We start from the raw sequence: 24861 nt of genomic DNA, 5'->3' as shown, positions 1-24861 counted from the left end.
TCGAAATTACGTTTGGAAACCAGATTTGAAATGAAAAATAATCATATCAAAGCATTAGTAATTGGTTTCATTGGACTCTAGTAAATCTACACCAGAAATTCTTTGATAGCTGGAATAACACGGGAGCAGCTAACAGAAATGAGAAAATATTTCACCTCCAGCAATTTTAAAGCCTTACCGTGTGGTAGAAATTTCAGCTAGATGCAATTATGAACCCTAAAAAGAGATAGGGTCTATCACTAGGTGATTAACACTAGGAATACCGGACTTGACACCCCTCCTAGAACTACCGAATGGAGTCATTTTGACTCCTACCTTATAATTGTTTATTTTTGCAATTTATGTCTGCTTTTATTGGTACATTGCTTTAGTTTATCATTTTTTGTTTATAATTTCAATATTTCAGCCTTTATTTTAGCAAAAAATTATATTTTTTTAAAATGCGAGTTTCATCAGCATTGTTTTGGCATTATTTTTTCTTGCATGTCATAATGTTATAATGGGATTATCACTGAGGAATTGGATAAAAAACAAAAATAAACCTTTCGCCATATTTGTTATCACGTTCAAATGAAAAATAAATATTACCTAGGCTACATGGAAGGTGGGGAGATAATATAATGAAATAAAAAAAGATTTTTATTACAGTTGGTACCTACCTCCACTCTTTGGTAGTCAAAGGTAAATTTTGATAAATTTGTACTATTTTTTTTCTAAAACAATTTTTATGGCAAAACCTTATGATATGACAAAAATGAATAAAAGCCACGGAATTTCTGGTTGTAATTCGTAAAATATTAGTAGAAGCAGAGAAATAAAAATCTCAAGAAGTCAAAATGACTCCATCGGTAGTTCTAGTGTTAAAAAAATGCCACTACAGAAATAGAAGCTGCTGCAAAAAGGGAAACCTGGATCGTGATTAAAGCTTTCTTTTGTGAAATTGGCATTGCTTGGATTTCCAAAGGATATAGGCACACATTCCGTTTCTACTCTATAACACCTGCACCATCGGAGTATAACAAATCTCGAACCATTACACCTCCAGAGAATCTAGTAGTAGGTAAGCTATGAAGGAGGATCTTGGAAGGAGATAGAAAAAATCCCCTATAAGCTCTATCTTCACACAAATACGGTAAAATGATATTTATACAAGACGATGATAAGGAAAATGGTAAGTCAAGGATGACGCCTCTCCTCCCTTGATGTAGGCACTATTCGCATAGGCGGTGGGAATGTTTTTGAAGCTATGAGGAAGAAAGCAGTTAATTCGGGAATGTCGCAAGAAAGCGCTTCAAAGACTAACAAACAACAACGAAAATTAAACAGGGAGTGAGAGAGAGAGAGAGAGAGAGAGAGAGAGAGAGAGTGGGGTAGATGAGATAAGACGCTAAGGAACTCACTGGGGATGTGTAGATGAGAAAAAAAGGAGTAATGAGAAAATGGAAAATGCAGAGGCAGACTTGGCAGTGGTGAGAGAGAGAGAAGCATGAAGGCAAAGAGGCGGAATAAGAAAGACTAAGACGGAAAGTGACCAGAGGGAGAAGCCAAGAAGAAAAGATGTTCAAACCGCCCACCCAGCTCCCTTTTCTCTTTTAGTAGCTTGTTGCGCTTCTCGGGGGTCGACGCGGCGGAGAAGGGGAATTGCGAAGCGGACCGGGAGGCAGTTATGGGATGGTATGTGTAATAAGGGTTTTGGATGGTCTAAAAGGGCCCCGAGACGGTAATTAACGTGTCAGGAGCATGCGAAGACAGAGGGAGAGAGGAGAGGTGGGGCGAGAATGTGTTCGCCCGTGTTCCGTTTGCTGCCTTACAGTTGAGTCGAGGCAAAAGCGATAAGGCCTCCCCCCCCCACTACTACCCTAATCCCACCCAACAGACCCACCCATCCTACAGCCCGTTACGAATCCTACGTGAGGCGGCTACGGCAGTGTTATTAGCGTAGGTGTGGAAGGGGTGGGCATATGGGAATTCTTTGGGGAGGAGGAGGGGGAAGTAGGGGTGAGGAGGATTTGGAATGGGTTCGTGTTCAGGAATGGGCAAAGTAGAGAGAGTTATAACTGGACTAAACTGTGGTATCTCATTAATCTAGCAATCACTTCCGAGTATATAGGTACTAATTGAAAGAAACAATTGCAATTTTCCACAATCATAAACTGCTCGATCAATTTCAAGGTACTAGGAACCATTTTGTACCTTGAAGATGATATAGTTACATCGAAACCTGGGTGAGAATAAAAAGTTTTTAAATAGTGGAAAATTGCATTTATTTATTTCAATATGGAAAAATTACACTCCATCACGATTCGTTCTTTTGATATTATGTGCTTGTTGCGAATTTAAAAAGGGCTTCAAAATGAGTTCTTATTCAGAGATGGGTATCAATAAGAAAAAGGAATTGGAGTAAACATAAGTTCCACAATCAGTCACGGGTAAATACCATTCACAAATTAAAAATTTACTATTTATAGTTAAAAGTATACTTATATTCACCTATAATAAACTTATATGCAAGCCTCAAAAAGCTTATATTAGAGAATCTCTCGTGCAATCTTTAGTTAGAGTTTTAATACACGGTACTTAGTATCAGCAACAAATGAGTGGGTTATTACAAATTAATCCTAGGTGTAGCAAGTTTCTAGTTATTACCAAGAATCTTGTTCTTAGAAATGGCAAGTTATTATTGCATTTTTCGGAATTATTTAATGTCAAAGCGATAATATAGCCATTGTTGACAGATTTAGGCGTTTTTGCGATATTTTTAACTTGCTTGTAGATTTTTGGGGGGAGTTTAACGATCCATTTCAATGAGAAGATTACAATTAAAAATTGGGTTTTTCAAATTAAAAATTCCATGTACATGGTACCTTAAATGCAACACTGTTTCCAGTAACTAAGTTACTTGTCACCTCTGCTCGTGTCTTAGCAGCTAGGGTACAGCGGGAACAGAAGCTATGAAGGGAAGGAAGGTGTTATACGGGAGCAGGTAGCAAAATTGAGCGGAGAGGGAGAAAGTGGAGGGGATGGGGTTAGGTACTAAGAGACTTCCATGTTTCGTACGACGCGGTGAACGTGTTCGGCGCAGCATATCCACGTGTTATTCCGCGGCGAATTCCTTTGAGACGCCCACTGACGAACGAGCTGGGCGGGATTTTGGGGAGGTTAGGGCCTCGGGAGCGAAATTTCTCCCCTCCCTCCCCCGGAGAAATTGCCTCCGGCATGCTCGCCAGCTTGTTGCACATAGACTCGCTCCCCTAATTACACGGATCGAAGTTCCCGAGCCGTTGGCCGCAGGGATTACCTATCGGAAGGTATTTCTATTGAACCTAAAATCGAAAGAAAAGCACTTTCACGAACAATATCACCCACGGGAGGCCATGATGAATCTTCTCTAATGGTCTATCTCAATGGTTATGAGATATAGACGTTAATGGAACGAAATTAATGAAAATAAAGGCAAAATTGCTTTTTTCTCACTTTGATAATGCACGGCGTCTCCTCATAAGTATGAAATAGACTCAAACAAAATTCACTAATTCTTGGTTAACCTTGTGGTATTCCATTAAAAGTTTTTCCTAGATGTACACAATTACTCACACCACTCTTTACAATAGACTCGTATAGAGGAACTTGGGAAAATTTATTTTCCCCAGTGAAATACTCTCTAGCGTGCTAGTAGCTTTTCACAGCTCTCAAAGTTTTAGCCAGTAGAATAAGAGAGATATTCTATTGAAACAAGAGCCGAAAGTAAAGCACTTTTGTGGGAAATATTACCCATGAGGATCCATGATGAATCATTCTTATAGGTGATTGAAAAAAGGAAGAATCGAAATTGTTATATAGGAATCGTAAGGCAACAAAATAAGACAAAATTTTGAAATTGCCTATCCTTCTTCTATCTAAAACTCGTTTCTCATCTCTGAACGTAATTCTTATGCTCAAGTAAAACATGAACTTACGAAATTCAATCTTCAATCTTCTATGGACTCCAGACGTGTTTTTGGTGGTCAAGTCACTGTTGTGATATATTTCTCCACCACGATGTAAAGTGCTTCCTATTTGTGATAAGATAACATCCAGGTGGTTCTCACCAACAAGTTACGTACAAAACCTTTCTAGACTAATAAAGAGCGACAGAAATAACATATATCAATTTTTCATTAAAATAAAATCGAGGTTTATAATAAAATATACACAAAGAAATTTAATGACTTTAAAGACTAATATTTTACGTTCCTCTATTGTTATTTCCACTCGATGATATAAAATTATAAGCAATATATATCCTGATAAATGATATTTGACATTAGAAACATCCAAAAACAACCTTGGGCCTTTTCAAAGGAGTTCATACAACACCCTTTGAGTCACCTGATTTCACCGCCTTGTAATTAAAAAGTACGATTATACAATTTGGACAACACGATTTATTGTGAAAATGAAAACCATTTAAAGAAGGGCAGATAAAATTATCAATATAAATACGAAAAACATTTCCAAAATTGAAACATTTATATATGCTATTGTCGGTGAAGAAAATTAAAAGCAACAGAAAAGAACAGTAAAACATTTTTCATGAGCTATTTACATACATTGAAGGTCTATATATCGATAAAAAATTCTTATAAGCCTTTATAACTGATTTGGAATAAAAAAGTTGAAGCAAAAAATTCATGCAATTTTCTTGAAGGTAACAGCCGTACTCCACGCAATGGTACGAAATAAAGTTTTCCGCCGATCAAAAAGGAAACATCAAACGTCAGAAAAACTCGTACCTGGAGAGGTCACTACAGAAAAACGAAGCATGAAGAGAGAGAGAGGGAGATGCTCAAAATATCCTTTTTGCTGATTCCACCGCACCGCGGCCTGAAATTCCGGACAGAAAAGAGCTCTTATATCGGAACCGAACGCTGCCGAGATATAGATGAAAAATTATTTCCCCCTTGACATGCATTAGCACTCAAAAGATACGAGCGCCATTGGACGTGAGCGGAAATGGTGAAAAATCCAGAAGAGATCGTCTACAGCCATTCCCTCCAACCCGTCTGCACTGGAACGGACGATACGTATTCAGACGAACTTAAAGGTCTTAAAAAGATGAAGCGAGGAAAAGGATTTTTTGCCCCGACGCAGATACGACCGCGATGCTGGATGTTGATATTTTTGGAAACTGCCCAGTCATACTGCTAACTCTTCGTCCTCTTGATGGGGAAGGGAATATTTTTCCCCGAGAGAAAATTTCACATCCCACAACATGCACTTCACCCCGTGTCCCACCTCAATCGGTCGCTATCTTTTCTCTCTCTCTTGCTACATAACTTCAACCCCCCTACACCCCCATCAACCCCCGACGAGTTCCGGGGAAAACCTCATTCAAGCGGGAAAGAAACGCCCTCTCCCTTTGAAACCTTACAACTGCCACAACCATATTCCTCAAGTAATTCCTTGTCCTTCATGGTCGACGCCAGCGTTTCACTCTCCTTTCAAAACTCCTCCATCATAACCTTTTGATCCTCTTTGCAACCCTTGTCTGCCGCTCTCTGCACCCCCGCAGCTGATTCTTCCGCCTTCATTTTACGTCATTTTGCTTGCCCCCTCCTGTCGCCATCACCTTTGGACCACTCTCCTCCACAGGACCTTCGATAATCGTTTCTCGACGGTTAAACCTTGACTTAGGAGTAATGTAAAACCACCAGTATACCCACCAATCGTCCTAAAAATAAAAATTATTCGCTCATAACATTGTTTATAAAAATGAAATAAAAATTTTAAGTCATTTAAATCACTGCCTCTTTTCAGTTTCTGTGCTCTCCGCTTAATACTATGAGTAAAAGTCAAAAGTTCCTGAATCCCCAAGGTGAAAGCACGAAACGTGAATTTTTTGACCACAGTATGAAGAAATCTTTGTTTCTTATACTGTCAGCTATCAATAAATACTTTTTTAACATTCTGTACTTATTGTAAAATTAGGCATTCGATTTACCGACGCATAGAAAGATGATATAACCATGCCTTTACGTTAATTAAAATTTGATTGGATATGTATTCTTGGATTCAACTCCTCGGTCCAGGCATATTGTATACAATACATAGACTTTTGAATTTTTTTTACTGCTTGTGAAGTGAGATGTCATTATTGCAGCTTGTTCTTTAGTACTTCCTGACAGATGACAGCATCATACAGAAGCACATAAATCGCGAATATTTTTTGTTAAAATCTAATTAGGCAAAAAAATATGAATGAAATTCAGATCAAAATAAACGGCATATGCCCTATGATACTAAGGAGGATGAAGTATTAGTTGATTGTACAGTATTCTATGCATTGGTAAACCTCAGCCCTCAATTTCGTTTCCCATGCCACTCCATCAATTCCCTGATGTTATGTTTCCTTCCTAATTTTCTTCTTCATTTGTCCATAAATACTTTTCTCTTGTTTAACAAAATGATATTACTTCGTATTAATTCTACACTCTTTTATTTTCAAGGACCAAAGTTTCAGCACATAATGCTGAAATATCAAGGTCAAATCTTAAAAATAGCATTATGTGCTGAAACCTAGGTCGGTCAAAAAAAAGTGTGGAAAGTGAATTTGCAATGAAATAGAATCACGCCAGAAACTATCTTTTACCTTATTTTTTGGTCTTCCTCGGTATGATTATCCTTAATTTCCCTGCTCTTCTATACTACTTCGATATTACTATTCTATATTATTCGTATTTACTAAGTCTCATGAGGAGACCCTCACACCAGATCCACCTCTGGTGTTTGGTGCTCCAAAATTCTCTTTCTTCCGCTATGTTTCAGTACACCTCCCAGTTTTTCACCAAATCCGTCCACACAACCTGCCGCCAGAACCAGATCTCGAAGGCTTCAAGTATTTTCTTGTCCGCATTTTTAATGGGAACTGGTGCTCCATTGATAACAAAATGGAATATTGGAATTACCCAAGTGTGGGGCATATTGATGGCTACGTTCTAACAACACGTATCTCAAAAATAGCGACTTTTCAGGAGAGCAAAAGAACGAATAATTTTTTCTAATTGTACGCTAAAATTAAGAATCAAAATTTATAAAACTGAAAAAGAAGCATATATTTGCCAACAAAGTTTTGCTTTTTGCTTGAATTTTATTTTTTAATGTCATTACACTTTGTTTAAGACACCTGTGTCAAACCGGCCAAATTTTGAGACACGTGTTGTTAGAACTTAGCCATCGATATAGTGCAGTTCATTCCAAGCACAGTGGATTCAAGATCTATACATAGGTTTAGGGCAGCGGTTCCCAAAGTGAGGGTCGCGACCCCCAAGGGGGTCGTAGGCCGTTCGGAAAGGGGTCGCGAGATACTAATAATATGGTGAACAACGTACTTAAACTTGGACGACCATTTTTAGGGGGTCGCGGCTAAAAAGAATGAGCTAAAATGGGTCGCGGAAAGAAAAAGTTTGGGAACCGCTGGTTTAGGGTTTATATTAGGTATTACCAGTGTTTGTTTCCTCACGAATCTAAATTTTAAGTTCAGAATCAACACATGTACCACTTATTACTGTATAGACCTATCTCACCCATTAGTAAGGCCTGTAACAGCCCCGATTCGTTCCACGCCTAATCCTCGCCTTCGGATTCACCTCCGAAGCAGTCCTGACACCGCCGGCCCATCCCAAACACCTTTCCCCCTTCTTCACTCTACGAAATCACGCCCGAACACGTGCCTGAACTCGAGATCTCCGCGCCGCCTTTCCAACCTTCCCTTTCCTCGCGACCCTAGGATACCTGGAACGAGAGATACCCCTTCCCAAGAGCCGCCACTTCCCGACCGGAAACTGTTCCTCGACGCATTTTGTTCGCGGTAACCCCCTCCCCCTCTTATCCGCACAATCCCAGAAAACCCTTTTGCACCTAGAATCCAATAATATGTAACCTCCCCATCTTCAATTCTCACCCCGTCCCTTCTTCAGCAGCCCCGACCCTCATTCATACGTGCCTCTTTGACATTTTGGCCTTCAAGGTAGTGTTTGCGTGAAAATGCATGTACCGCACAGGTTTAACTTGTATTTTCATCGATTAAGTTTTATGCATCACATTCATTTCCTATTCGTACAGGAGCATATCTTTTTCACCAGTTTTTCGTCCTCACTTTGGTTATAACGTGCTTATTATTTCTCATGAAGTAATGAAATAACTAGGAGGCATTGAGGATACATAATTGATGGCACTATCAAATGAAGAAGACTATGAGATATAGTGTGAAGAGTATTGAGTATTATTCATTACTTTTTCTTTATTGTTACTTTTTGCGGTTGAAGCGATACCTAAATTTGATATAATTACTTCCTCTAATTACTTAAAATGATTATTTTCACTCCTTATCAATATATTTTATCAGCGCATGAAATAATCCTCATAACTGATGCTCATTTATTCTCCGCCAATATTTTAGCAGGGATGCTGACTTTTACCTTACATCCTCCAAGATCATTTTTGCTTGATAATACAGCGAGACAGGTCACGTCCCAGCCACAGAGCTTTTGCTTGCATTTTAACTCATGCCAATTTTATTAGATGAAATTATTTTTTGGATTTTTTTACCAGTTGCACCAAGTCACTTTGCCTGTAACTTGTGCCGTATGCCTATCATAGAAAAATACTAATGTTTAGGTGCCCCTTAATAGGAGTAAAAATTGACAAATTAAAAAGCGTAGGTCATTGGTTAAGACAACTGGTAAATTCAAATAATGAAGAATTTAATACTTCATATGAGCTTTAATTAATATTTCACGGTTGAATCCTTGTGCATTGTTCATTTACAATCCCTGCCTCATAAATACTCGAAAAATTATTTTCACTTCATAATTTTCATCTTTTAATTGAGTAACCATGGATCTTCATCGCTGGCGCTTCAATTAATAATTTTAGTTTGCTTTTTTGAAGAAGTTAAATATGGTCATTATAATGCCAATCGAGAAAGTCATAATCGAAAATATTGTTGGATCGCTGCGAAAAATGTTAGTTATTAAAGGAGATGTTTTTATAAAATAGTGAGCGTAAAACAAGCACTTATTCAAAATAATTAGGCGGATTAAAAATTTATAATATTTCCTTTAAGAGGATATAAATCAATTTCAACACGTAAAGAAACTTTAGAAGATAGTTAACAGTTTTATCAGTTCGTATTGTCCTCCTTATAGTCCTAAAACTTATCACTTGGCGTTTTCCACAGGACATAGATCTCATTTTGCCTCCTCAGCAACTTTCACGAGTTCGTAGGATTACTTACAGGCATATTTATCTTCATTTTTTCATCATCTCAGTTTTTCATGTAGCTTTCCTGCTCCTTTTCCCCGCATAGTTTTCAACAGGCAATTAAATTGTCAAACCGCACATTTCCTCTCATTTTGAACGTGTATGGTCTAATACTGCGGTTTCCGTATGTTCTCCGCATTTTTTTCCACCTCCTGTAGGTGATTTCATTTTATTACGAAAAGGAATTAACTTGAAAGTTACATACAAAGGATAAAGTCGTACAGGCCTTTTGTGTACTTCATACACCGGACCGTGGTGGTTTTCTAAGGCAGCATAAGTGAATTAAAGCTAGGAAAGGACAAAAAGAAGAAAAAGCAAGTGATCTTCACAAATATGACATAATTTTTACTACTACCCATGCAAATATGAATTGCATTTTAAATCATACAATACGGTATGAAATTCATGTACATTAACATTCTATAGATTGGCACTCAATAGAAGAATTACTGCTGTGAAAAATGCTTCAGCATAGAAAATGGATTTTTAGTCATCAATATTAATGTCATTTGTTTTTTTTATATAAATTTATATATATTATCATCGTTTTTCAGCAAAAAAGCCAAAATAAGTTTAGTCTTCTTCACAAAGGTTAAGCTTGAAATATAGAGGTCAAAGCTAGAAATTGGGCTAATTACCACTGACCCTCCATTTACAAAATTCAAGAGTATTTTTTTTGTTTTGTGAACATTTATGAAAGATATTACACTGAGAAACTTAATAATAAACTTGAAGGAAAAGAATCTGAAAGGCAATCATTATGCCATATATTAAAACGATCCATTTAGACGAAGAAAAACTGTCATAACTTTCGCCAAGTTCTTTTAAAAACCAAAAGGAAGTGTAAATATCTGCGCAGGAGGTAAACTAACTAAAGAGTAAGGAAAATTGATGAAAGGGAAGATTTGACTGAAAATTATTGTATCCAAAGTGAATACCCCCTCCCTATCTTCAGGTCGCAAAGGAGCGGATGTGCCCCCGAAAATTAGTTCCCTGCAAAGTCGAAGTTTAGAGCGATGAATTGAGCTCGAGACGAACAAACTCCAAAGCTGTTTCCTTCTTTTTAGCCCCCTAACCCTTCCCATCTTTAAGAAGCAGAGAGAAATGAGTTGGTACCTATTTTTGGCAATATACATGATGGAGGGAGGAGAACAATATCTAACAGACCACAATACCACGCAGGGGGAGTGGTGGTGGTGGTGGTGTATGTGAAAGTCATGAGATATTCAAATATGCGGACATGGAAAAAACGTTTGGTTTCCAAAAGATTGTGTTATCCCTCTCTCTATCCCTCTCTCTATCTCCCTCGGAAAGCACTTTTCCGAGGGTTTGATTTTCTTCGGGCGGTTTTCTTCAAAGGGATGGAGCGGTTTATCCGTACGAAGGGAAAATTTCGGAAAATTTATTTTCCTCTCCCCCACACACACCACCCCCTCCTTTTCCCTTGCATACAAAAAACCCAACCTCTTCCTTTTCCACTCTTCCCATCTTGCCTAACTCTTTTACGGGACAAAGTTCTATCGAGCAATGGAGGAGGAGGAGGAGGTTAGGGTATGGATGTAGGAGTTGGCGAAAAGAGGAGGAGTGGGAGGGAGAGAAGGTAACGGAAATGGATTTTGGAAGCGGAGGTGGATGCTGGAGAGAATGGTGGAGTGGGTGGCGTGAGGAAGTGATTGAAATTTGGGGAGGGAAGCGAAACGACGGACATGGCTTGACGCGCGAACCTCGATCTTTCCCCCCTAAACTACTCGATCACTCCGCCACACCTAGAGAGGTAGCGATTTTCGAACGGATAAACAGACTTAAAATTGGCTCCAATTCACGACAATGCAATACAGTATATTTTTAGTACACTCAAATCAGGCATGAAAAAATCTTTCCCATACCTTTCAAAACGTAAATTGGATAACCAACTGAAGTACTAAATACATATAAGTGTTTACTTGAAAATGGCAATATGTAGAAACGAAAGCGATTTCACTGCCAACCAATTTGATATGTAATTCATTTTCACATTTTAAATAGATGCCTTTTCCTGGAGGAATGTAGCTACGCAAAAATTTTCAATATCTCATGGAAAAAAACAAAGACTTCATGAAATTCATCACCTCAAAATATGCCTGCACTGTAATGCAACTAAAGTTTGTAATATATTATTTAATAAATGTTTGGGAAATTAATAAATTTTCAATATCTCATGGAAAAAACAAAGACTTCATAAAATTCATCACCTCAAAATAAGCCTGCACTGTAATGCAACTAAAATTTGTAATGCCTATTATTTAATAAATGTTTGATTCTGTTAAAACAGGCAAAAACTTGAATTTCAAACATATCATACTTCATAGCACACGTCATAGATGCCATTTTCTTCCTCACCTAAGGGAGACAAAAATCATTCCCTTCTATGAAATCGGGTCGCAGATTTTAAGTTCTCAAATTCTATTTTCCAAGCTTTTCTTCCCAAAATTCTTTTGACGATATGTGTCAATGTACAACAGTCAGAGATAGTTTTACACCTATTATAGGTATTATTTCCACTTGAGGGGCGATTTAAGCTAAGCAATGTAGGAGTGGCTAATAACTTAGCTCCTCTTGAACGACAAAAACAGATTTAGGACGACCTGAAAAGGTAATATTAGCGTTGCCAATACATCTCGAAGGATCTTGTCTAAATTCACGCCGTTACAACTTTTTTAAATTGACATTTCGACCTGTCCTTGCATATTTTTGCGGCCATTAGCCTATATTCTGGTTTGCTAAAACGAACATTAAATGGCGGGCTCGCTGAATATCTGAGGACGCTGTTCCCCTTGGAGAATTAGAGACGAGAGAGAATTTTAATAAGTTTCAAAACTTCTTTACGGGCAACACATTACATTCTCTTGGTGACACAACACTTATATCAAAGAGAAGTAATGTATTATCGTAATAAAATTACGAGGGCTAATCCAATAATTCTATACATAATATCTTAGCATTTTTCTTTCTCCGTATAATTTGCAACTGAAGATTGAGAAAAGTTGTTCGAACTGCAAGTTCACAATCATCAAAAATGTCTATTGTGATGAAAAAATATTAAAAGCATGTTTACATCTTTAATTTAGGTACTCGTGAAAAAGAGGTTTTCAAGAAAAATACAGGTAAATATAGGCCCCACTGGAATACGTAAATTATGAGAATAGATTTACCAAATTGGCCTAATATTGTTCACTCTCACTACTGTGGACTTACACAATGCAAGAAAAGTAAAATTTTCATTGTCCTCAACAATGCACATTCCTTTTCAAATTCACATTCACAACTTCCATAGGGCCACTTGTTTCAGGCAGGTAAGCTTATCTCAGAAATGGGGAATTTTCTGCTCAATGAATTAGTAACTAGTTAACTTAAATGTATCGTTCTGACTAGTATAAGAGTTTTTTCGTATTTTTTATCCAAATAGAAGTTACTTTAGGGAAAGTTCTTCTGAGTTAGCGGGATAAATAATAAACTCATGAGGTAAAGTGTCCTTAAATAACTTTGGGCAAGAAGTTTTCCTAAAAAAAGAAGTCCGGCCTTAGAGTTGTGGAAACTTCCTCGTAAGACCGACGTCGTTTTGCTAAATCCCAAAGCAAAAACTTTTTCACTTAGAGTGATCCTTCACCAACAATAATAACATTATTGAATTGCATGACTTCTCTAGTAATCGTCAAAAGGAGTATGAGGAATATGGTTAGGCCTTAAGGTTTTTCCACTGTTGATGAGCCCAGGAAGAATAAATTATGTTACATCGCTGACATACATTTTTTGCAGCGGCCAAGGAGATAAATCACATTGAGAATCTAAAATTTCTGTACTATATTTTCAATGCGGCACAAGAAGATTATCACCCTGTTCCACGATTTCATGTCCATCACGTGCAGCAGACTAATTTAAGGTGAGTAAAAATTGTAAGTAGGAATAATTGAGATATCTTTTGAACCTGCTGCTACTTATTTTTATAAGCACGTTCGTAGTCAAGTGAAAAAGAGTGGACAAATTAGTGTGCATTACGGTGGATCAAAAAAGGGTTTAAGTTGAAAATCATTATAACAGCAGCCAAGGATACAGATTTTAAAAATTAAATAGCATCCTATCTCATTTTCCTTAACTTTGGTTGCGGGTTCAAAACTGAAAATTATGACTTACTATGCCAAAAATTATCCCAGAGCTGTAATTTACTGATTGCAGGAAAGTTTATGTAAATAATTGGCATTCTTGCCCAATGGTTGTGAATTTCATACCACATGGTTGACTTGACTGAGAGATTCCTATCGCAATATGTATTCAAAAATGACAGAAAAAATTGGATTTTACGCTAGTCAAACATCAGCTATTCTCGTCAGGAACGTTTAAAATAAATCTAAAATAAAATATATATAGTTGCAATAATACTTCATTAGACTGTTAATCATGATTTATAATGCTATTCCTAAGCCACCGCAAACTTAGTGCAGTGGTTTTATAGTTATCAATCAAGATGAAATGACAACGCTTCCAGGTAACCCCCAGGAAGACAAAAATAATAATTGATCTGAAATAGGAATTGAAACACGTGTTGTAAGCTGTTAAAATAAAATCAGTGGACAATATGATATATATGTTTATCATTCGATATACTTTTAAACGGCATATCTCCGCAAAAAATTGACTTTACCCAGGTGTATACTTGATACGCTGAGAGTTACATCCTTCAATCATTAAATAAAGTCTGCGTCGACTTGAGTTTAATTGCAAGGCATTCATACAATTTATAAATTTATGATGGTGAATAGTCTTATAAATATTAATAAAGATAAAATGGCAGAGCTTTCAGTTAAACACTGGGTAGATAGTAATAATAATAGATCTGTAATAGGAATTTTGTAAATACCTGATGATGACTGCTTAACGAGAGCAAAACAGAGTTGGGGAGGGCAATAAGAATAAAGGTAGGAAGGTAAGGTGAGGTATTTGAAAGTATCAGTTGCCAACCCCTCTTCCGGTGAGTGATGAGGAAAAATAAATGCGGAAAATGAGTAGTCGACGCGAAAGCCATCTCGAGGGTATCTTCAAGAAATAGCTGATGAGGGAGGGAGTGGTGGCGGATGTGTTGGAGGCAATAAGAGACGCGGAGTCGACTTACTTAAGGGAATTTGGCGCGGGAAAGAGAGGGAAAGCAAGAGGGATTGGGTGTCTTCCTTTCTCCTCCCTTATTCATGGAATGCTGCGGAAGGAAATAAGGTCGGAGTGCGGGAAGATGGCGGGAGTCGAGAGATGTGCAAGGTTATAAGGGGAGGAGAATAAGGGTGGAACACAATATGTCCTCAAAAAAGAAATGGCTCGGATTATGAAGCGGAACTTATTACATAAAAGCCAAAGGTTTATGGATTAATATGCAAACCTCTCCCAGTAAATGTCAAATGACAGGTTATCGGTAGTAATTTGATCTCCGGGCAGAAGGCTATGCAAAGGAGACTTGTGATGTGATGGTACACTATTCAATTAGGCCGCCTTTCAAATTATTCTCAAGATACACAAGAATTATAATAGTCAAAGTTCCCTGTCAAATAAATGATGGAGGAAATATCGCAATAGCTCGTGAAAGTAAAAACAGAGTATATTATCATCTAATGGAAATAAAAAGGTCACATTCACACCGAAGTTAGTATACTTTATTTATGAACGGAGTTCAAAGACATATACCAAGGAACGAGCCATTCCCGTTCACCGGTTCATACATCAGCCACGTCATTCTCAAAACTGGTAAACACGTAATATTTTTAAAGCTCAGTAATTAAATTCTACTTGAGTTCCATAATCATAGCCTTGATTCCTAAAATAATCCCACTTACAAGTAGTGGCGTGCTAGATTAATAATTGAAACAGAGTACATTCTCAGAATACATCGTGCTAAGTGTAAAAAAGTATTAATACTCGTCATTAGATCGTTTGCTACAAATTTTTCACTAAAATCTTTTCTTTTTAATTTGTTATATAAAACCATTTTTTGACCGGAAACGGGGGACTTTTAATTTAAAAAAATTACGTGCATTACATATATATCCCTCAGCGGATAAATGTATTTACGGAAAATATTGGCATCGATTTGGATGATGGTACAGTTTCAATCAATGTTTAACTCAGGAAATACCAAAATTCTGTGAGCTGCAAAGTGAATAATCCATCTACTCTTATTTTTTGGCACAGTTATCTTCCAGTACTAGGATATATGTCTACATAAAATATTTAATCTTACGGAGCTAAGATTCACGGCGAAAAAAATGTATCCATTTATTCCAGAAATCTCGATGAAAACTGTAAATTGTGACAAGTGTTACTTTGTTGAACTATTTTAGCTTCATGCAATAAATTTCGATTCAAATTTAAGAGGAATTCATCACATTATAGCTAAGGGTATTTGAACCTCATTTAAGGGAGAAAACTATAGCTCAATGTTTCAGTTCACTTAGGTTTACTACTTATTTCGAAACACTTTGGTTTGACTCCGTAACGACTTCACGCTGCAAAAGGAAACGAATAATATGATAAAAGTTGTACAGCATTACTCATCAGATTAGCAAAAGTAGTGTAAGTAAAGTAAGGAAACAGAAGCAAAGGCATTTTTTATTTATTATTGATTATACATTTACCCGGAAAATACCAATCTCGTGAGAGATGATTTTTGGCGGAAGAAAAAAAATCTTAATTGTTTGAACTAACATCTTCCAAGAGTCAGTAAAACAAAGTCAGTGAAGAAACTAAAGACCATGCTTGGAGAAAATCAAATAAGAAGTTCTTAAGGAAAGGAGGGAATACGAGTAAGAGAAAGAGAACGATAGTGAAGGAGGTGAAAGAAGGAAGGGATGGAGACAAGAGGATATTTGCAAAAGAGGAAATTTACGATGCGAGAGAAAAAGGGTAGAAAGGCAAACAGCGGAACTCGATCCGTTTTGCGCGTTGTTGACAAAGAAAAGATAAACAAGTAACGAAGGGGGAAGCGTGCTGGAAAGGAAGAAAGGGAAAAGTGGGTGATGCTGGGAAAAAGGAACGGAAAAGTTGAAAAGGCTGGAGATAGCCAGGGTACATGTGTGCTTACAAGGAGAGAAAGGCGGCACCGCCCGCCCAGGAAAGGAGATGGGCATTCAATAGACCGCTCGGATAGAGCGAAAAAAATACACGAGTCGCTTATATTTTTAAACTATAGTCATAACATCTCGTCAAAGAGAGAAAAATGGTTAAATAAAGCCAGCGGAACGGAAATTTGCCCTTTTCCACTCTCATTGCCGTATGTAAAATAATAGAAATTTTCCCTAGCATAGATTCATCGTCCAACTAATGATAAGTTTCAAAATTGTACATGAAGAAGAAACGTGGAGGTCTATATACCTCCAAGGATACACTTTTATATCCAGAAAGTATAGTTTTTTCAGTGAGAAATTTCACATGCAATAGAGATTAGCAGTATATTTTTTTGCATTAAAGCAGTTTTCACTAGAATGCGATGCCTCTAAATGCAATGAATTTATGTTTAAATAAAAGGAGATGAACGAAAAAGAACATAAATATTTTAAACTCAAGTGCTCAGGGAGCCTCTATTTTTTAAGCTGAATGCCAAGTAAAGAGGAGATTCAAAACTTTAATATTAGAAATCACTCTATGTCTGTCCAATTCTTGGTTACATTGAATAAAATTTTCTTCGTTTCTTTTCTTACTTTTCATTTAATTTATCGAGTCTTTTCAGTCCCACTTCTATACAATAATTCTATTCAGCACTCCTAAGATTGATTTAAGGTATCCGGCCAACACTCTTATAGCCAATCATTGCATTTTTGATAAGTGCTTATTTCAGCGATCATAGGTGAAACTGACTGTATAATTGAAAGCATAAGCGATTTTTAAGCCATGAATAAGTCCCTTAGTATATCAAACCATTCTATTATAACTCTCGGAATTATAAAAACATTGAATACATTATCTTAAATGCAACTGCGCTAGTGTAATCCCGAAATCGAATTGGAGCGTACATCGTAAAATAGAGTACGCAGAATTTTGCTTAATATTTTTATTTAAAAAAAAGCGAAAGCTCTCTTTATTTCTATTAAATAAAAATCCATTTCTCTTCCTTCGTCTCCGTCGTTTACCTTACATTTTACCCTCTACCGCCGTTTTAAACATCCCCTCCCCGCTAAGTACTCCCTCTATTCATACTCTCTATCTCCTCCGTATGCCATCTATAAGCTGATTCTCCTCACCCACCATGTCCAGCACTTCGTCGTTCCTCCTCCTCTCCGTCCCCTTCACCCTATCCATTCTTCGCCACACCCGTATTTCGAATGCTTCCAGTCTTCTCTTGTCCTCCTTCCTAAGTGTCCACGTTTGTGCACTGCATAGCGCTGCACTCAGATCAGACTCTTCACCAACCTTTTCTTTCAACTCTTACAAAAAATCTTCTCAAAAGCTCCTTCTTATTCATTAACGCCCCCTTTGCTAACGCAATTCTCTTCCTGGTATGCTTACTGCTGTTCCGTTTAACTCTTATGTGCTACCCAAGGAGCTGAGTTTCTCCATCTGCTCAAGTTTTTGCCCACGTTCTCCAAGCAGTGTCCCAATCGATCATATGTATTTGCCTATAAATAAATCCTTTGGCCCTGCTTCCGGTCAAAGTCCTTCCCTTTCATTCTATCCTTCATTTATTTTATCATTCCCATCGCTATTGACAGCTTCCTTATCATTCAACTGTCAATATTCAACTTCTCGGTAATACGGTCAGCTATCGATAAATCTTTTTTAAACAGTCAATACTGATTGAAAAAATTGGCTTTCGATTTACCGATGCTATATATGATGATGATGCTATATATGTAGATGATATATATCCATGAAAAGTTTAATTAAAGTACTTGTATTGGTTCTTTCACACCTAACTTCCACAACTGCCACTTACACCTCAATACACGCGGCCATTATTTACAGTAGCACCACGTACCGTGGCATTGAATCACATATCAGCCAAAACCCCCAAGCCTTTCCCAGCCCAATTTTTGGCCGGCAATGACAATATTAAATTTTAACGAGCATCCGGCACCAATACATAACTAACCATACCACCATAGAAGTACCATAACGGGATAATTGCTTGAAAAGTTTTTTTAAGTCATGATAAAAGAGTTCCATCAAGATACCCCTCGGTTAATTATTTTTCAAATTAACTGTTATCTTAGTCATATCAGAGTCACTGAAGTCGTTAAAATTCTGGCAGGATGACTAAGTTTAAGTTACTTCATAACTTCTTATCCCTCTTAAAGCCAAGTTTCTGGCATAAGACCCAATTTTATCATGAGTAATCAGTCGCAGCACTAAAATCGTGAAATTTAGGACTAAGCGGCCTGGGGGAAGGGCCGTCTCAGTCGCAGGAACTTAGAAGCTCCCCAGAAGAGAGACTGGATTTTTCCCAAAGAGTATTTGCTCCTAGTTGGGGGATATGAATAGGTACCTGGAAGTGGCAGGAGAAAAGCAACGCGACGCAAAGGAAAAGAAGTTTGAGAACGCGACGAGATGATTCCAGGTGAGGTCGACGTGGTTGTATGCTTTTGCTCGTGTGAGAAGTAGGTATGGTATATAGAGGCAATACACGGAGGAAAGCAGTCCACGAGTTCGTTAACGGGTGAAGTGATGAAACAGAGAAGCAGGAGGAAAAGACAATAAAGGCGCGGGAACGCAAATTAAGCGAAAGCGGTAAAAGGTGTAGCCACAGCTAACGTGTTTTCCTCTCAACCCCTCCATGCCTTCCCTTGTGAGCCTACTCTCTCCGGAAAGTAGTAGGGAGTGATTCTGAATTCACTAACTCCTTTCCTCTTCCTCGTTATTTCAGCGTAAAAGGAAGTCTCTCTTCCAGTTCACTCGCAGCAGGTGAGGGCGAAAATTACTCCACGTGTGACGGAAGTTGGGCTGGCAGCTTTTAGTTTTTAAAGGTTTTGGCGAGCATCGAGTTACCTATATTTCGCCCATATTTGTATTTCAAATTGTTTCCTTCACATTTTAGGCCACTTGTAAAACCAAGACGTTAATCACCACTAGTAATCTTGGTAAATTTCAGCAAAATACCTAGAAATTATAATTTTATCAGCCTAAAAATCCTCCTAGTATTAGAGATCACGAAAAAAGACCCTGATATTCAGAATAGGTACCAAATTATTAGTAGCACTACAGCTTGAAAACGTATTTATAATTAGAAACCAACTTACGCGTATAAGCCAAATTTTGCAATTCAAGTCAGTTTAACGCATCAAAAATCGAACATTTTTTTTACAAAATATGGATGAAATTTAAAGTCACCACAAGCAAATAATCAAATAAAATTGTGAAAAACTTAGCATTCCAAAATATATTGATCAACAGTAGCATTTGAGCACAAAACCGTTTAACTTTTTTAAATTATCAGTGATAAAAAGACAAACCGTCGCACTAAACATTTGCCCTTTTAAGCAAGAGAGCAAACGTCCATAAAAATACAATGCAATTGCCGAGGTAAGGAATTCAAATGTTTCCGAAAATATTTTCATCCAACATTTTTTACAGTTTTACTTTGTAATTTTCCGTCTCAAAGATTGAACAAAAACGGGTGTTCTCGAACGTGAATATCAGTGAAACATCGGCTATGTAATAGTGTCTTACAAATGCTCGTTCGTTATTTAGATATGTCCATTACCATATTACTTCCTGTATTCAAAGACGATAATGTTTTACTGTCAAAATACTTATGATTTACATAAATAAAATTGCACAACACCCCAATCAAAATACTGATACTCACATACACGTCAGATAATCGTAATAATGCTGACACGCATGTTAGCCAAATAATTTTTGTTCTGATATGAATATCATGTTGCCTAACGTCCCTGTTTAACATTGAATATTGCCGAGAAATACGTCTTTTTTTCTTAAAAAATACGTAAACAATTGGATAGAGTTTCTTCACTGCGTCGTAAGCATCTGAATCGTTGGACGCCCAAGAGAAGCAGTGATTTAGATGCTGGGAGATGAAGAGAACGATAATGACGTGAGGAGGTAAAAAACAATAGAAGGGAAACCATTCGGAATAGAGAATAACACCTCTGCAAGACGCAAACACACAAGGAAAAGGTGTATAAAGGGGCGTGACTCACGATGAAGGACTGAAATTTTAATGAAATGCAGAGTCAAGAACAGCAGGATAGGAAAAAGGAACTCGGCAGGGGCGGATCTAAACTCGCAAGGTTTACGACCCCCAATGAAAAGAGCTTCTTTTCCTTAATGCATGAAAGCTTATACGATGATAGTTGGCTGTCTTTAAGTGTTACAACATTCTCTCTCGGCAGTGGGGGGGAAATAAGGGAGTTGACGAGGTCTTTGCCTTCCGGTGAGAAGGACTAAATGAGGCGCAGGGAGTCGCTGGTGTGTTATTTGTTCTTCAAATACACAGCCTTCCATTTGAAGTCATAAAAGCAACGTCTACCTAAAGGTGAGATGCGTTGAAGCTCCCAAAAAATTTATATAATTACGTTAGGGCTACGTGTAAGACTAAGGTTAGGCTTAGAGATAATCCGAAAGCCACTGTTTTTATATTTTTCGATGGAGTTTTCACTAATTGTATTTACCATTGGATTACTGTTACCCACGATTTCTTAGCTAAATCGCCGCCGTAATTGTAAGATAATCTTCCGAGTATGGAAACACTCAAGTGCATACGCAAGTGACTTTGTTCACTTTCACACGCACAGGTGAAAACATATAAATCAACAGCAGAAGATACTAGCTTTAAAAAAGACACTTACATGCAATACTATGCTACCTAGAGTAACTTAAGATGCTACATTTGCTGCATTTTCCAGCAATTTATATGATTTACTCTTTAATTTATTATTTTATTCATGACTTTATAATATTAACCTTAGTGATTATGTGCTAGACTTAAAAATATTCTCTAAATTATAATTAGAATTGAAAGCATCGCTTAAATCAATGCAAATAATATTTGCATCGCGTAGCACATTATGGGCATGGAATTAGAGCCGAGGCCATTTTGCAGGGAAACAAGACAAACTGTCGCTATCAAAATAGAAATATTTTGTAAAATACCTCGTAATACCTCTTCTCCCACTCCTGCGAGACAATAGAAAATATAATCTCGCACATGTCACAGCTTCTGCATAGGGATACCAATCAGAGAGAAGTGATTAAAACAGAGTTAACCCAGATATGAAACACGTGTACTAGCGTGTTAACGATAAACCTGGTGATGCATATCTTCCTCGCCAAAATAATTTTGAATGCACCTTCCTTGTCTGACTTTGAGATTAGCCATCGCCGTGAATCTACGCACATTCCAGCATAAACTATCCTCTAACCGAGTTTTGACTCGGTGTTCATCCGTATGAAAAGACGCCTCTGGAACGCGTTCATATCCGTAGGACGCCATTCAATTCTTGTCACCGCCATAATTTGCTCACACGCGTTCGTACGATTTACGAGGAAATAAGGCCCTTGCGATGCGAGGAGGTAAATCCTGTCAACTAACACGCTAATTAGGATCCCTGTGAGAGGGAGCGCAGATTTTCCCCCAAGACCAAACCAAATGCAGCAAACTTTTGCGTCCCACCATGCACTTCGCGTGCAGCAACTTGCGACATCGCACATACGTTACCGGGTGACTAGAATTACTTCAGAAAACAAAATTAACTTTACTCAATTCGGCCTCTTATATGGCACGTACTTTTTGCCCGAGCGCACAAAGCGAGTCTTTTGTCAAAAGCCACGGGAAGGATATTGCTTCTGCTTCTCTGAGAACCCTAGTATTAAGCCCGACGCTCGCTCGCGCACAGGCAAGATGCCTTGCCGGATCTTGTTAGCCCGTAGACGGTAGCGCTTCTAATCTTCGACCTCCCACTGCATCACCTCAAGCGATCAAGAACGCCGCGGCATAAGACGTTTCACATGAACGGGGAAGGACAAGAAGCTCGGGAGGGAATTGATAGGGAATTCGGTACGCGGGTAGCAAAAAAACGACCCTCACCTCAACCCTGAAGGAATATTCTCTAGAGATTTCGGCAGGGGTCGGTTGGAGACGGAGGGAGAAGATACGCTTCGTTAGGGAGCTCTTGTGAGATAGTGGCATCCTCTTCCTTTCGCCTTCTGCTCCCGTGGCTTTGCTCGACCGTTAAGTCACTATCAGATCTCCTCCGCAGTGCTCTTCGTCCTGCAGCCATTTCTCTTCTACCTTCCTACTTGAGAATCCCCCTTCCGGTGCCTTGCATTTCTCCCGGAAGGGCGTGGCTAAAGGAAAGGGGGAAAGGGCTTTCAAATTTGGGACGGGAGACTGCCCATCAATGCATCGTTATGTCGTCGGGGAGGACAAAGGGGGTTGAAGAGTGATGCTGGTATGGAGAAATGAAGGAAGAAATTCTGAACTGGAGATGGTGGGCTAAGAAAGTAGCCAACTCTATAGAGGTAGTGGGCTGAGACGTGTTGTACGACTAGGAGTTGATGGTTCAAATGAAAACCCAAGTTCGTGGAAAAACCCCCTGGATTTGAGGACACTTTTTAGGATGATATTTTTTGCTTGAACACTTCAAATGGTCGTGCTGGTTTTTTTCCAGAACTATCACTCAATTGACATTCTAAAGATGGAGATAGACCAAATGGGAGTTTAAAAGTGGTGAAGGAGTTGAGATGAAGGAAGAAATACTAAAAATGGAGAAGCAGAGAATTAGCCTAATCCGAAGTAGGAGTGGAATTGAAATCTAGGCCGTTTTCCAATCCACGTAGTATGCACTCATTCCCTCGTTCCTTTTCTCCCTTGCACCCTACTCCCTTACTAATGCTCTACTGGCGCCATAAAGTGTGAACGGAAGTAATGCAAACTATTGACAGTAACGAAATGTGAAGCACAGGGTAGTTTTTGGTAAGCTGGTAGTTGATTTAAGAATCAATTTCACCCTGCTTCTCGGTCTGTTTATGTTTGTAATTTATACTGCTTAGTATTTTGACTTTTCTGGCGCCGATTGGACGATCCCTTTGCACATAATAAACACAGAATTACTTACAACTCCAGTTCAACATTTTTGAGTTTTCCATTTCTGCCATTTTCATGTCCACCTCCTACGCGGGCCCGTTAACGAGGGAGCATCCGCGTTCCCTTGTTCACTTACCCTTCGTTCCCTTGCGCCCTCGCCGATTGGATCTACCCTTGCTATCGTCGCATCCGTAAGCTGACGAATGAAAAGTGCACGAAGGGTGAATAATTGCGAATTGGAAAACGGCCCTCGTCTGAGGAGAGGTGTTATATGGTTAGCGTGGATTATGAAAGTGCAAAGAAGAACTATCCAAATAAATCAACATTGAGGGTGATCTACTATGACTACGGTTGGTTTTTTTTTCACGAACAACTGAGAACCACTATATCCATGATATCACATATACTCTTCAATTTAGCTTTCATCACCAATAAAAAAGATCATTATGAGTTGAAAATTGGTGATGGAATTGAGAATAAAAGCATAAAAAAGTGAACTGGTAAAGAAAGGCAAAGAAGAAAAAAAACTACTTTGAAAATTAATTTTCATGGCCGTCAATTGATAACCAAACCCAATGGAAAATTTATGTACATTAACCACTAAATAACCACGTAGTCCACCATAAGTAAGTTATTTATAGACAGGTCAATTTTCGTCGAATGAGATGGACATCCAATAATGCATAATCTCATGTTGATTGGAGGAGAAGTGTGGTCTTAAGAAACAGAGGCGCGCTATTACCTACACATTTGCGCCAGTTTTTAATTGACTTCACCATCGGTTATAGTAAGTGTGATTCGAAGTATCTGTCGCGAACAGGAAAATTCTGCTTGAGATACAGATACTAGGGAGGAAATGTTTCTTTTATTGAGAGTAAATGAATATTTCGGAAGGTAAAGCAAGATGAAATATTTCTTAACTGTCAAGCAATTTGGGAGTAATATACAACATGAGTCGGGATTACTCACCATGGCTATACAAATGTCAAGTATATAATATAAATTATGTGCACAAAGCGACGGAGAATGTGATTTATTGGAGAACATGGTCAGCAGGGCACATAATAGCTATGGAAATCCAGCAACGAATGATATTCCCTGAGTTAATTTTAGGAGTTATTCAGCTTAGATTTAAAAAACCGAGCATGCAATGCATGCATCTATAAAATACTCTAGGGTACATTATCCAATCCATAAAATGCAGAATATGGCGTACCAATGTTTAGCGTAAAACGATAAATTTGTGTTGGAATTAAGAAATCAACCATGATAATAATACAGGCACTCCAGGATAAGACTTCTACGTTTGTGGATATCTTCAATGAACTGATTGAAAATTTCATTTATTGACACAAAGCATACTAATGACGTCTGTTTTGTTCACCATTTCGATAATTGAAGTACCGCGAAAGTAGTCAAATGGAATGATTCAGCGACTTTTTACTTTAATTCTACACCCAAAATAATACCAACCAATGATTCTACACCCACAGGCCGTGTCGGAT

This window comes from Ischnura elegans, chromosome 10, assembly GCF_921293095.1.
Source record: "Ischnura elegans chromosome 10, ioIscEleg1.1, whole genome shotgun sequence".
Classification (NCBI taxonomy): domain Eukaryota; kingdom Metazoa; phylum Arthropoda; class Insecta; order Odonata; family Coenagrionidae; genus Ischnura; species Ischnura elegans.
Note: the sequence above shows the minus strand (reverse complement) of the source record.